Genomic DNA, 11013 nt, shown 5'->3' with positions numbered 1-11013 from the left:
ACGTGTGTGAGTGCAAAAGGAGGTGAGTGTATTTATGCACATGTGCACATAGTGGTCAGAGGTTGGGTTGCAGAGTCCAGCAATTCGTGATTGGTCCTGAATGCCAAGCTAGGGGATTTGAATTCTCTTCCATAGGCAGTGGGAGCCTTGAAGACTTGAATAGAGAGATGACGACATGCCTAGGTCAGCATTTTGGAAAGATCTGTGATTCCAGGCTCAGGAGAAGTCTCAGGACCATAGCTAAAGGTTTAGAAGATATACACATATCTTTTTTTTTTTTTTTTTTTTAAATTTTATTTATTTATGATAGGCACACAGTGAGAGAGAGAGAGAGAGAGGCAGAGACACAGGCAAAGGGAGAAGCAGACTCCATGCACCGAGAGCCCGACGTGGGATTCGATCCCGGGTCTTCAGGATCGCGCCCTGGGCCAAAGGCAGGCGCCAAACCGCTGCGCCACCCAGGGATCCCCCGATATACACATATCTTGTAGATATGTGTATATCTTCTAAACCTAGGGCATAGAGTGGACAGATTGCCAGACAACAATGCAATGGATGACTAGGATGAAAGCTGGCTGCTGGTTCTTTCCACTTGTCTAGCAGGAGGGAGAGCCTATGCCCTTCCCTTTGAATCTGTAGCCTTGGGCCTCGTTTCGTGGGATCAACAGAATGCAATGGAAGTGATGGAGTGTAACTTCTGAGGCTATGCCTTCAGAGATTGGCAGCTCTGACTTCCTCTTTGGAATGTTTCCTTTTGAACCAGACTGTATGAAGTTTGATACCCTTGAGAACACCGTGTTGGAAGGAAGCCCATACTCACCATGTAAAAAGAGAGAGGCCACGTGGAAAAAAGCATGGAGGCACAACAAAAAGAAGTGAAGCTTTCTTGAAAATTCTATTCCAGTTCAGCCACTAGCTGAATGCAGCTAAGTGAATGACCCCAGCTGATGCCACTTGCAACAGAAAAGCCACCAGCTGATCCCTCTCTAGATTCCTGTCTCACAGGAATAGACAACCCAGAGAAACAGCTAATGTTTCTCGAATATTTAGTGCATGTCAAGGATAGTGGTAGGCCATATTGTTAGGATGTCAGTTATCCATGATTCGTTTTACAAATTCTTGTTATTTTAGCCACTTAGATTTTAATATTCGTGATTCTCATTAGCTATTTACCTGAAAATATACCTATTACATATGTAACTTCTCTTTTTATTCATAAGTAATTGCTGAATCAGAAATATTTTCTTGGCACGGGAGGAGGCTGCAAGGGCCGATGAGATTGCCAAGGCTCAGGCCACCTGGCCTGGAGGTGACAGGATCTTCAGAAAGATCATCCACAAGGAAATCCCAGTCAAAATAATTTTTGAGGATGACCAGTGTCTTGCTTTCTATGACATTTCCCCTCAAGCACCAAGTCATTTTCTGGTGATACCCAAGAAACATATTTCCCAGATTTCTGTAGCGGAAGATGATGATGAAAGTCTTCTTGGACATTTAATGATTGTTGGCAAGAAATGTGCTGCTGATCTGGGCCTGAAGAATTATTATTGAATGGTGGTGAATGAAGGTTCAGTTGGGGGACAGTCTGTCTATCATGTTCATCTCCATGTCCTTGGAGGCCGGCAGATGAATTGGCCTCCTGGTTAAGCATGTTTTAGGGATAATTTTCCCTTCTCTAGGCAATGGTCAATATTTTTAAGTTCCAGTATGTTAAACAGTATACTTACTTTTGCCTGTGTATGGATAGACTGAGGAAGTAGTTTTTAAAACCCATACATAATAAAAGACAATGTTGCATGGTTAAAAAAAAGAAATATTTTCTCAATATATATTAAAGTCAAATAAGATGTAAGTCAAGAAGAATCCAACTTTGTGTCCTGAATTAGTCACATATGCTATCTTTCTTTTTCTTTCTTTCTTTTTTTTTCCTTAATATTTCATTATTAGAAGGAGAGAGATCAAGAGCACAAGTGAGGGGGAGGGGCAGGGGGGGAGGGAGCAGTAGACTCCCCACTGATCAGGGAGCCTGATGCAGGGCTTGATCCCAGGACCCTGAGATCATTACCTGAGTTGAAATCAAGAGTTGGACAGCCAACCTACTGAGCCACCCAGGTGTCACATAGGCTACCTTACACAATAAAACTTTGGTGGAAAAAAAGTACAGTGCTAGGCCTCCCCTCAGTCATCCTAGAGGTGGGCGTTGTTGTTACCTCTGTCGTACAAAGTGGGGCACAGACATGAGGGATGGAACTAAAGAGAATGCAGATATGGGTGAAGGAGAGTCAGGTCAGGAAATTGAGATGGAACAGCAGAGAGGTCAGACGGTGTGGAGAAACCAGGTGGCCCTGCCCTTGGTCTGGGCTTCCTTTATAGGATTTGGTATTCAGAGAGGGATGCTAACTTGGATTTGGGCTGACTCTTGACTGGAAGTGTGTGTCTTGCCTCTTTCCTCAGACTCCCCAACCAAAGTACATCCAGGTTAACCCACCTCCCATACTCCCCATTAACATTTCCAGGTAAAACCTGGAATTGGGGTGAAGCCTTACTGTTAATTTTCTTTTAAAAGGGAGAAGTGGGTAGCAGAGAGAGAGAGGCTGGTCCTAATCCATTAAATTGATTGGTTCAAAATATTTGCCTCCTTGGATTTCAGTAGCCTGGAGAAATCTACTCCTTAATGAGGTATTTCACCAACTATAAATTAATATGCAAATCTGTGCAAATAATGTGCAACTCTTTCTGAGCCTCTTAGACAGGTTTTTGTTTCCGACAGAATTACTTCACCACGTCAATTCAATTGGGTAGAAAAAACCCTTTGCAAATGGGATTTTCATATTAGCAAGAGCTGCCGTGGATTAAGTATCTGGCATTTGATGCATCTATTTATAACCCTCCAACACAGAACTGGGCAAACTCCAGACGGCATCTTGGAGTGGGATGCCAAGTTTGCCTACAAAGCTCAGGAATATAAAAGCCATCACCTTAAGTAACGCTCTGTCTCTACCATTAGGCTGAAACATTTCACTGTAAGAGCTGGGTTCAAATGCTAAGCTATCAACACCAGATTCTTTAATTTCAATTGTAGGAAATGTATGAGGTATGTGATGTTGTTAACACCATGTTTATTTTTTCTGATGTGGAAATAATTACCGACAGGCAGATAAGAATGGAAGTTAAGTGTGCATGTTCTGGGGCCGGGGCCTGGGTTTGAGCTTAGATCCACCACTTCCCAACCAGCAGAATGGGGCTTTTTACTTCTTGTGTCTCATTTTCCCCATCTGTAACTCTCAGGGCTAAGATGAGAGTTCATGGGCAACAGATGATGCCTGGCACTAAGGAACTACCCAGTAAAGGTTAGCAAGTGCCCAGTAAATAATGAAGATTTTAATGGGAGGGAATTTCTTGATCCATCTGAACTACTGAAGTAGGAGCATGAGAAGATAATACAAATCTGGTCATTGTTTTCAGCCTGATTTATAGGGTGACACCTGACCCTATGCAGATTCAAAGCATGTTGAAGAATGGAGAATAAGAATAAGGCAAGATGTAAAGGAGAACATCTCATTTTTGGAAGGCAAGCGTTTTTTTTTTTTTTTAATATTTTATTGAGATTTTTTTTTAAATTCTTTTTTTAAAATAATTTATTTATATTATATTTATTTATGATAGTCACACAGAGAGAGAGAGAGGCAGAGACACAGCCAGAGGAAGAAGCAGGCTCCATGCACCGGGAGCCCGACATGGGATTCGATCCTGGGTCTCCAGGATCGCGCCCTGGGCCAAAGGCAGGCGCCAAACCGCTGCGCCACCCAGGGATCCCTTTTATTGAGATTTGATTGACATATAACTTTAAGATGTAAAACATGTTGATCTGGTACATTTCTACATTGCCATATGGTTATTGCCTTAGGGTTAGTGACCACCTCTATCACGTGACATAATTATAATTTCTTTTAAAACATTTTTATTTATTTATTCATGAGAGACACAGAGAGAGAGGCAGAGACACAGGCAGAGGGAGAAGCAGGCTCCATGCAGGGAGCCTGATGCGGGACTCGATTCCAGAACTCCGGGATCACGACCTGGGCTGAAGGCAGGCACCAAACCACTGAGCCACCCAGGCGTCCCTAGCATTTCTTTTTTGTAGTGGGAACAATTCAGATCTAGTGTCTCATCAGCTTTGAAGTCTATAACACAGTATTGTGGCTTATGATCACTATGCTCAGAAGGCAAGCACTCTTCTTCTTTTTTTTTTTTCTTTAAAGATTTTATTCATCTATTCATGAGAGACACAGAGAGAGAGAGGCAGAGACACAGGCAGAGGGAGAAGCAGGCTCCCTGTAGGGAGCCTGACGTGGGACTTGATCCCGGGTTTCCGGCCCTGGGCTGAAGGTGGTGCTAAACTACTGGGCCACCACGGTTGCCTGGCAGCACTCTTCTTAAAAAAATGTTTACTCTAACTGTTCCCCCTAAATTTTAAACTTCGTTATAAAATTTACTCATATTCACAAAAGTTGAGCATATTATAATGAACCTCACATACTTATCACCAAAATCCAGTTACAGACATTTCACCACACTTCATATTCTACTGTTTTTTCTTTCTTCTCCAATATTTTATTTTTTTTAAAGATTTTATTTTTCAGTAATCTCTATGCCCAACGTGGGACTTGAACTCACAATCCCGAGATCAAGAGTTGCCTGCTCCTCTGACTGAACCAGCCAGGCATCCCTCTGCTCTAGTGTTTTCAAGCAAATCTCTGCCATCAAGTCATTTCATTCCTAAGTATTTACAAACGTATCTCTATAAAATACATTTTCTTATGTAACATAGTATTTTTATTACCCTGCCTGTTTTAGTTTTTTATGACTGCTGTCACGAATGACCACAAACTTACCGGTTTAAGACAACACATATTCATTATCTTGCAGTTTTGAGGGTTAGGAGTCCAAGTCTTCCTGGACTAAAATCAAGATGTTGACAGGCCTGTGTTCCTTTCTGGAGGCTCTAGGGATGAATCCATCTCCTTGCCTTTTCTGGCTTCTAGAGACTTCTGAGTTCCTTGGTTTGTTGCCCTGTTTCCTCTGTCTTCAAAACCAGCTCCAGTGGTTTGCAGCATTAGCCTTCTATCTTCCTCTTTTTTTTTTTTTTGAAGATTTTATTTATTTATTCATGAGACACACACACACACACACACACACACACACACACAGAGGCAGAGACACAGGCAGAGGAAGAAGCAGGCTTCATGCAGGGAGCCTGACGTGGGACTCGATCCCAGGTCTCCAGGATCACTCCCTGGGCTGAAGGCAGCGCTAAACCGCTGAGCCACCGGGGCTGCCCTCTTTTCTTTTCTTTTCTTTTCTTTTCTTTTCTTTTCTTTTCTTTTCTTTTCTTTTCTTTTCCTTTCCTTTCCTTTTCTTTTTTTTTCTTTCCTTTTCTTTTTTTTTTCCTTTCTTTCTTTCTTTCTTTCTTTATTTTTTTTAAGAGATCTTATTTATTTATTCATAAGAGACACATAGAGAGAGGCAGAGACATAGGCACAGGGAGAAGAAGCAGGCTCCTTGCAGGGAGCCCGAAGCGGGACTCGGTCCCAGGACCCTGGGATCACAACCCGAGCCAATGGCAGATGCTCAACCACTGAGCCACCCAGGCTCCCCTCCTTCTTCCTCTTTAAGGACTTTTGAGATTACAGTGGATTCACGGATATAATCTGGGATAATCTCCTCGTTTTAAAGTCAGGTGACTAGCATTTGCAATTTTAATTTCCTTTTGCCATGTAACAACATAACATACTCACAGGTTCCTGGAACAAGGTTGTGTACATCTTTGGAGACCATTATTCTGTCTGTCATGATACCTAAAGCAGTTAACAATACTTTCCTAATATCATTTGATAGCAGGCCCATATTAAAATTTCCTCATTTGGGGCGCCCGGGTGGCTCAACGGTTTAGTGCCTGCCTTGGTCCCAGGGCATGATCCTGGAGACTCGGCATCGAGTCCCACGTCGGGCTCCCTGCATGGAGCCTGCTTCTCCCTCTGCCTCTCTCTCTCTTTCTCTCTCTCTCTCTCTGTATCTCTCATGAATAAATAGATAAAATCTTTTAAAAAAATAGAATTTCCTCATTTGCCTGAAAAATATTTTTATCTACATTTTTTTTTTCAGATGGGGACTGAAACAAGGCCCACATATTATATTTGGATGTTGTTTCTTTTTTCTTTTTTTTTTTTTTAATGGTAGCAGAACTTTTTATTTTATTTTTATTTATTTATTTATTTATGATAGTCACAGAGAGAGAGAGAGAGAGAGAGAGAGAGGCAGAGACATAAGCAGAGGGAGAAGCAGGCTCCATGCACCGGGAGCCCGATGTGGGATTCGATCCCGGGTCTCCAGGATCGCGCCCTGGGACAAAGGCAGGCGCTAAACCACTGCGCCACCCAGGGATCCCTGGATGTTGTTTCTTAAATCTTTTTGTGTAGAATAGTCTCTCCTCTTCCCTTCTGCCCTGGTTTTCCCATGTCATTGGCTTGTTAAAGAAACTGAGCCAGGTGCCCTGTAAAATGTCCCATGTCTGCTTCATAGTGTCATTTCATTGGTTTCCCTGTCCCACAAACTTCCTGAATACCAGATGTTAGGTCTATAACTTGGCTAGATTCAAGTTCAACTTTTTTACAACAATACTTTATATTGGGAAGCCTGGGTGGCTCAGTGGTTGAACAGCTGCCTTTGGCTCAGGGAGTGATCCCGGAGTCCCAGGATTTTAAAATAAAATCTTAAAAAAAAAAAAAAAAAAAAAAAGAAGAAAAAAAGAATACTTCATATTGCAACACATTGGGGACACTCATAATATCTGGCAAAGCTAAAATTGTGACTTCTCAGTCTTTCCATTTTTAAAAAAGATTTTATTTATTTATTCCTGAGAGACACAGAGAGAGGGGCAGACACATAGGTGGAGGGAGAAGCAGGCTCCCCATAGTGAGCCTGATGCACCACTCAATCCCAGGACCCCAGGATCATAACCTGAACCAAAGGCAGACACTCAACCACTGAGCCACCCAGGTGCACCCCCCCCCCGCCCCCCGTCTTTTCCTTTGCATAGTCACCTCTCATCTTTCTTTTTCTTAATGATTTTAGTGCTATTGTTTCCCAAATCAGTTATTTCATTAGGCATTGCAAAGGGTGATTTTTTAATTCTTTCATTCCTTTTACATTCATTAGTTGAAAATCTTCCATAAGGAGAGACTTTTTCTCATCAGCTAGGACTATTTGGTTACCTGAATATATAGTTTTATAAGATAGATATGATCAATTTTCAGAGTAAGGAGTTACGTCTTAAGCTTCTTCTAATTGTGAACAAAGAAATTTTTTATTTTAGTTTTCTTTTCACTGTTTTTTTGATATTGATGTGAAGTCATGGATTTTAAAAAAATTTTAAATTTTTTTAGAGAGACAGAGGGAGAGGGGAAGAAAGAATCTAAAGCAGGCTCCATGCCCAGTGCAAAGTCTGATGTGGAGCTCAATCCCATGACCCTGAGATCATGACCTGAGCTGAAATCAAGAGTCGAATGCTTAACCAACTGAGCCATCCAGCACCCTGAACTCATGATATTTTGGTTCCATATGTTTTAAACTGTCCAGTAATTTTTTTTAAAGATTTTGTTTATTTATTCATGATAGACACAGAGAGAGAGAGGCAGAGACAGAAGCAGGCTCCATGCAGGGAGCCCGATGCAGGACTCGATCCCGGGACTCCAGGATCATGCCTGGACCGAAGGCAGGCGCCAAACCACTGAGCCACCCAGGGATTCCCGTAATTTTTCTTTTTGATACTGACATTGTACCATCTATAGCTAGTGACAATCCTTTTAAGTTGACTTCTGTTTCCTTTTGAAGTGATCATGTCGATTTTATCTTCCTTGCTTTCTACACAGAGTCCTGGACATTTCCTTCCTCTAACCCAGAACTAGCTATTTTTGCATGATCTCTGATTACTTTGGTGGGGAATGCTATCTAGAAGCCACAGTCCGAGTGGCATGACTACTCTGTGCGCTATTCAGACTTTTTCATAGTGGCCCAAAGAAAAATAAATAATGCATTGCTACTGATACCATGAATTCAAATTTATGCTTCCAAGCCTTTTACATAACTTCGATTTTATCCTTGTATTGCTTTTTTAATAATAAAAAGTTTGGTTTCCAATCTCACTAACATAACTACTTATTTATCTATCCTACAAGTTTCAAAGTAACAATTTACTTTTAGTAGTGAGATTACTATATAAAGTTTAAGATTTCTTTATATTCTTTTTCATCTTTAGAATATATCTCACTAAATCTGTACTGTCAAATCTGTGTTATGAAATTGTATCAATAGTTTATTTCTCTGTATGTTTTTCCCTACAAGTTAATCTTCAGATAGATTCATTTGTTTTGTTTTCAGGTTTGCTTTAGCTCTTTTTCTCATTTCTACTCTATTTTGTTTAAATATTTTTTTGAATAAGTAAAATGAATGACTCTACAGTCAAAACTATATAATCCAATGTATAAAAAAACTTATATTTATCACTGCCTCTTCTCCTTTTTCCTTCTTTTATTCATAGGGTAATATTGGTTTTTGGTTTATCTTTCTAGTGTTTTGCTTTGATTTACAGATATGCCAAAATGTGTGTGTGTGTGTGTGTGTGTGTGTGTGTGTGTGTATGTATTTATCTTCCCTCTCTTTTATACATAAAAGGCAGCTTTTATCAGTTAATGGGTATACTGGAAAGTTCCACATTGGCACATAGAGATTTTTTTTTACTTCTTTATTTTGCAAATCACCTCTCAATGGACATTTGAGTTGCTTCTGATGTTTTTCTAATTTTTTATTATTACTAATAATGCTATGAGAAAAAGCCTTGTCTATTTATTATTTTGTATTTTTAGTAGTGTGTCTTTTGCCCCACTTGATATTTTAAAAATAAATCTTATTTTCTGGAATAACATTAGATTTACTAATTATAAATATAGTACAGTTCCCATAAACCTCACATCCAGTTTCTCTTATTATTAACATCTGGCATTAGTATGTTAGTATGATTCATTACAATTAGTGAACCAATATCAATGCATTATTTGTTTATTTATTTATTTAAAAAAATTAAAAATTTATTCATGAGACATGGAGAGAGAGCAGAGACGTAGGCAGAGGGAGAAGCAGGCTTCCAGCGGGGAGCCTGATGCGGAACTCGATTCCAGGACTCCAGGATCACGCCCTGGGCTGTAGGCGGCGCTAAACCGCTGAGCCACTGGGGCTGCCCTATTTTAAACTTTTTAAAAAGTAATCTTTAAGCCCAGTGTGGGACCCAAACTCAGAAGAATCACATGCTCTACCAACTGAGCTAGCCAATTTCCCCTCGATACATTATTATTAACTAAAGTTCATACTTTATTCAGATTTCCCTGGTTTTTACCTAGTGTTCTTTTCCTGTTCCAGAATCCTGGCAAGGATAGCACATTTCATATAGTTGTCATGGCTCTTTGGACACGTCTTGGCTCTGACAGTTTCTCAGAATTTCCTTGTTTTTGATGATCTTAACAGTTTTGAGGAGCACTGGCCAAGTATTTTGTGGAATGTCCCACTACTGGGATTGACCTGATGTTTTTCTCATGATTAGATTGGAGTTATGTGTTTTCGAGAAGACCACAGAGTTAGAGGTACATTTTCGTTCCATTATATAAATGGTACGTCCTATCAACCTGACTTACTACTGTTTTTTTTTTTTTTTTAATTTACTTATGATAGTCACAGAGAGAGAGAGAGAGAGGCAGAGACACAGGCAGAGGGAGAAGCAGGCTCCATGCACCGGGAGCGCGATGTGGGATTGGATCCCGGGTCTCTAGGATGGCGCCCTGGGCCAAAGGCAGGCGCCAAACCGCTGCGCCACCCAGGGATCCCATGACTTACTACTGTTGATGGTGATCTTGATCACATGACTGAGAAAGTATTTGTCAGGTTTATCCACTGTAAAATTAACTCTTTTTCTCACTTTCTATACTGTATTCTTTGGAAAGAAGTCACTGATACACTTGATGGCACTTCTTCACTATGGAATGGGAAGTTATGCCTTACCTAATTTTTTTTTCTCACCTCATTTAAGATGGAATATCTACAGAATTTATTTGGAATTCTTCTGCACAGGAGATTTGTCTCTTATTTATTTATTTATTTATTTATTTATTTATTTAACCATTTATTTGTATGAGTGTGGATATTTATTTTATACTTTGGGCTATAATCCAATATGCATTAGTTACTCAAATTGTTACAGCTTTGGTCACTGGGAAATCTTTCATTTGGCTCCTTTGATATCCATCATTGCGTTTTTTTTTAATTTTTTTAAAAAATTTTTTTATTTATTTATGATAGTCACACAGAGAGAGAGAGAGAGAGAGGCAGAGACACAGGCAGAGCGAGAAGCAGGCTCCATGCACCAGGAGCCCGACGTGGGACTCGATCCCAGGTCTCCAGGATCGCGCCCTGGGCCAAAGGCAGGCGCTAAACTGCTGCGCCACCCAGGGATCCCCTCATTGTGGTTTAAAAAAAAAAAAATTTGCATAGTGCTTCCTTACTTTCTGGCACTGTAGGATGCTCTGGGCCCATCTTGTATATTTCTTTCACTTGTTGTAGAATCAGCATTTTTCTTGTTCCTTTTATTGGAGAATGGTGTTAGAAACCAAGATATGGTAAACCAATGTGTGCTCATTATTCCTGGGGTGTCATTGCTTGTAGGACCCTCTGAGCTAACAGAGCAAGACATGTGTGTACATTAAACTGTGATGTACTCATATTGAGAAATTTTTCTGTGTCTAATCACTGAGTCTGTGTTAAGCAAAATATGAGTTTATACTTGTGTCTCCAACCCTAATCTGTTGCCATGTGTGTCATGCTTATCTCTAATGTCCTACTCCAATAATGAGAATCCTAGCTCCCATGACCTGCTGTCCATTTACTTAATTATTCAATTCTAGTATA

General features: G+C 40.4%; 1 pseudogene; it reads left to right on the top strand.

The window, feature by feature from the left end:
• Positions 1-705: 705 nt before the first annotated feature.
• LOC129510207 (adenosine 5'-monophosphoramidase HINT1-like) lies at positions 706-1804 on the top strand (annotated as a pseudogene).
• The last annotated feature ends 9209 nt before the right edge of the window (positions 1805-11013 follow it).

The sequence above is a fragment of the Nyctereutes procyonoides genome, unplaced genomic scaffold (assembly GCF_905146905.1).
Source record: "Nyctereutes procyonoides isolate TBG_1078 unplaced genomic scaffold, NYPRO_anot_genome, whole genome shotgun sequence".
NCBI lineage: Eukaryota > Metazoa > Chordata > Mammalia > Carnivora > Canidae > Nyctereutes > Nyctereutes procyonoides.
This window is presented reverse-complemented; position numbering and strand designations above follow the sequence as displayed.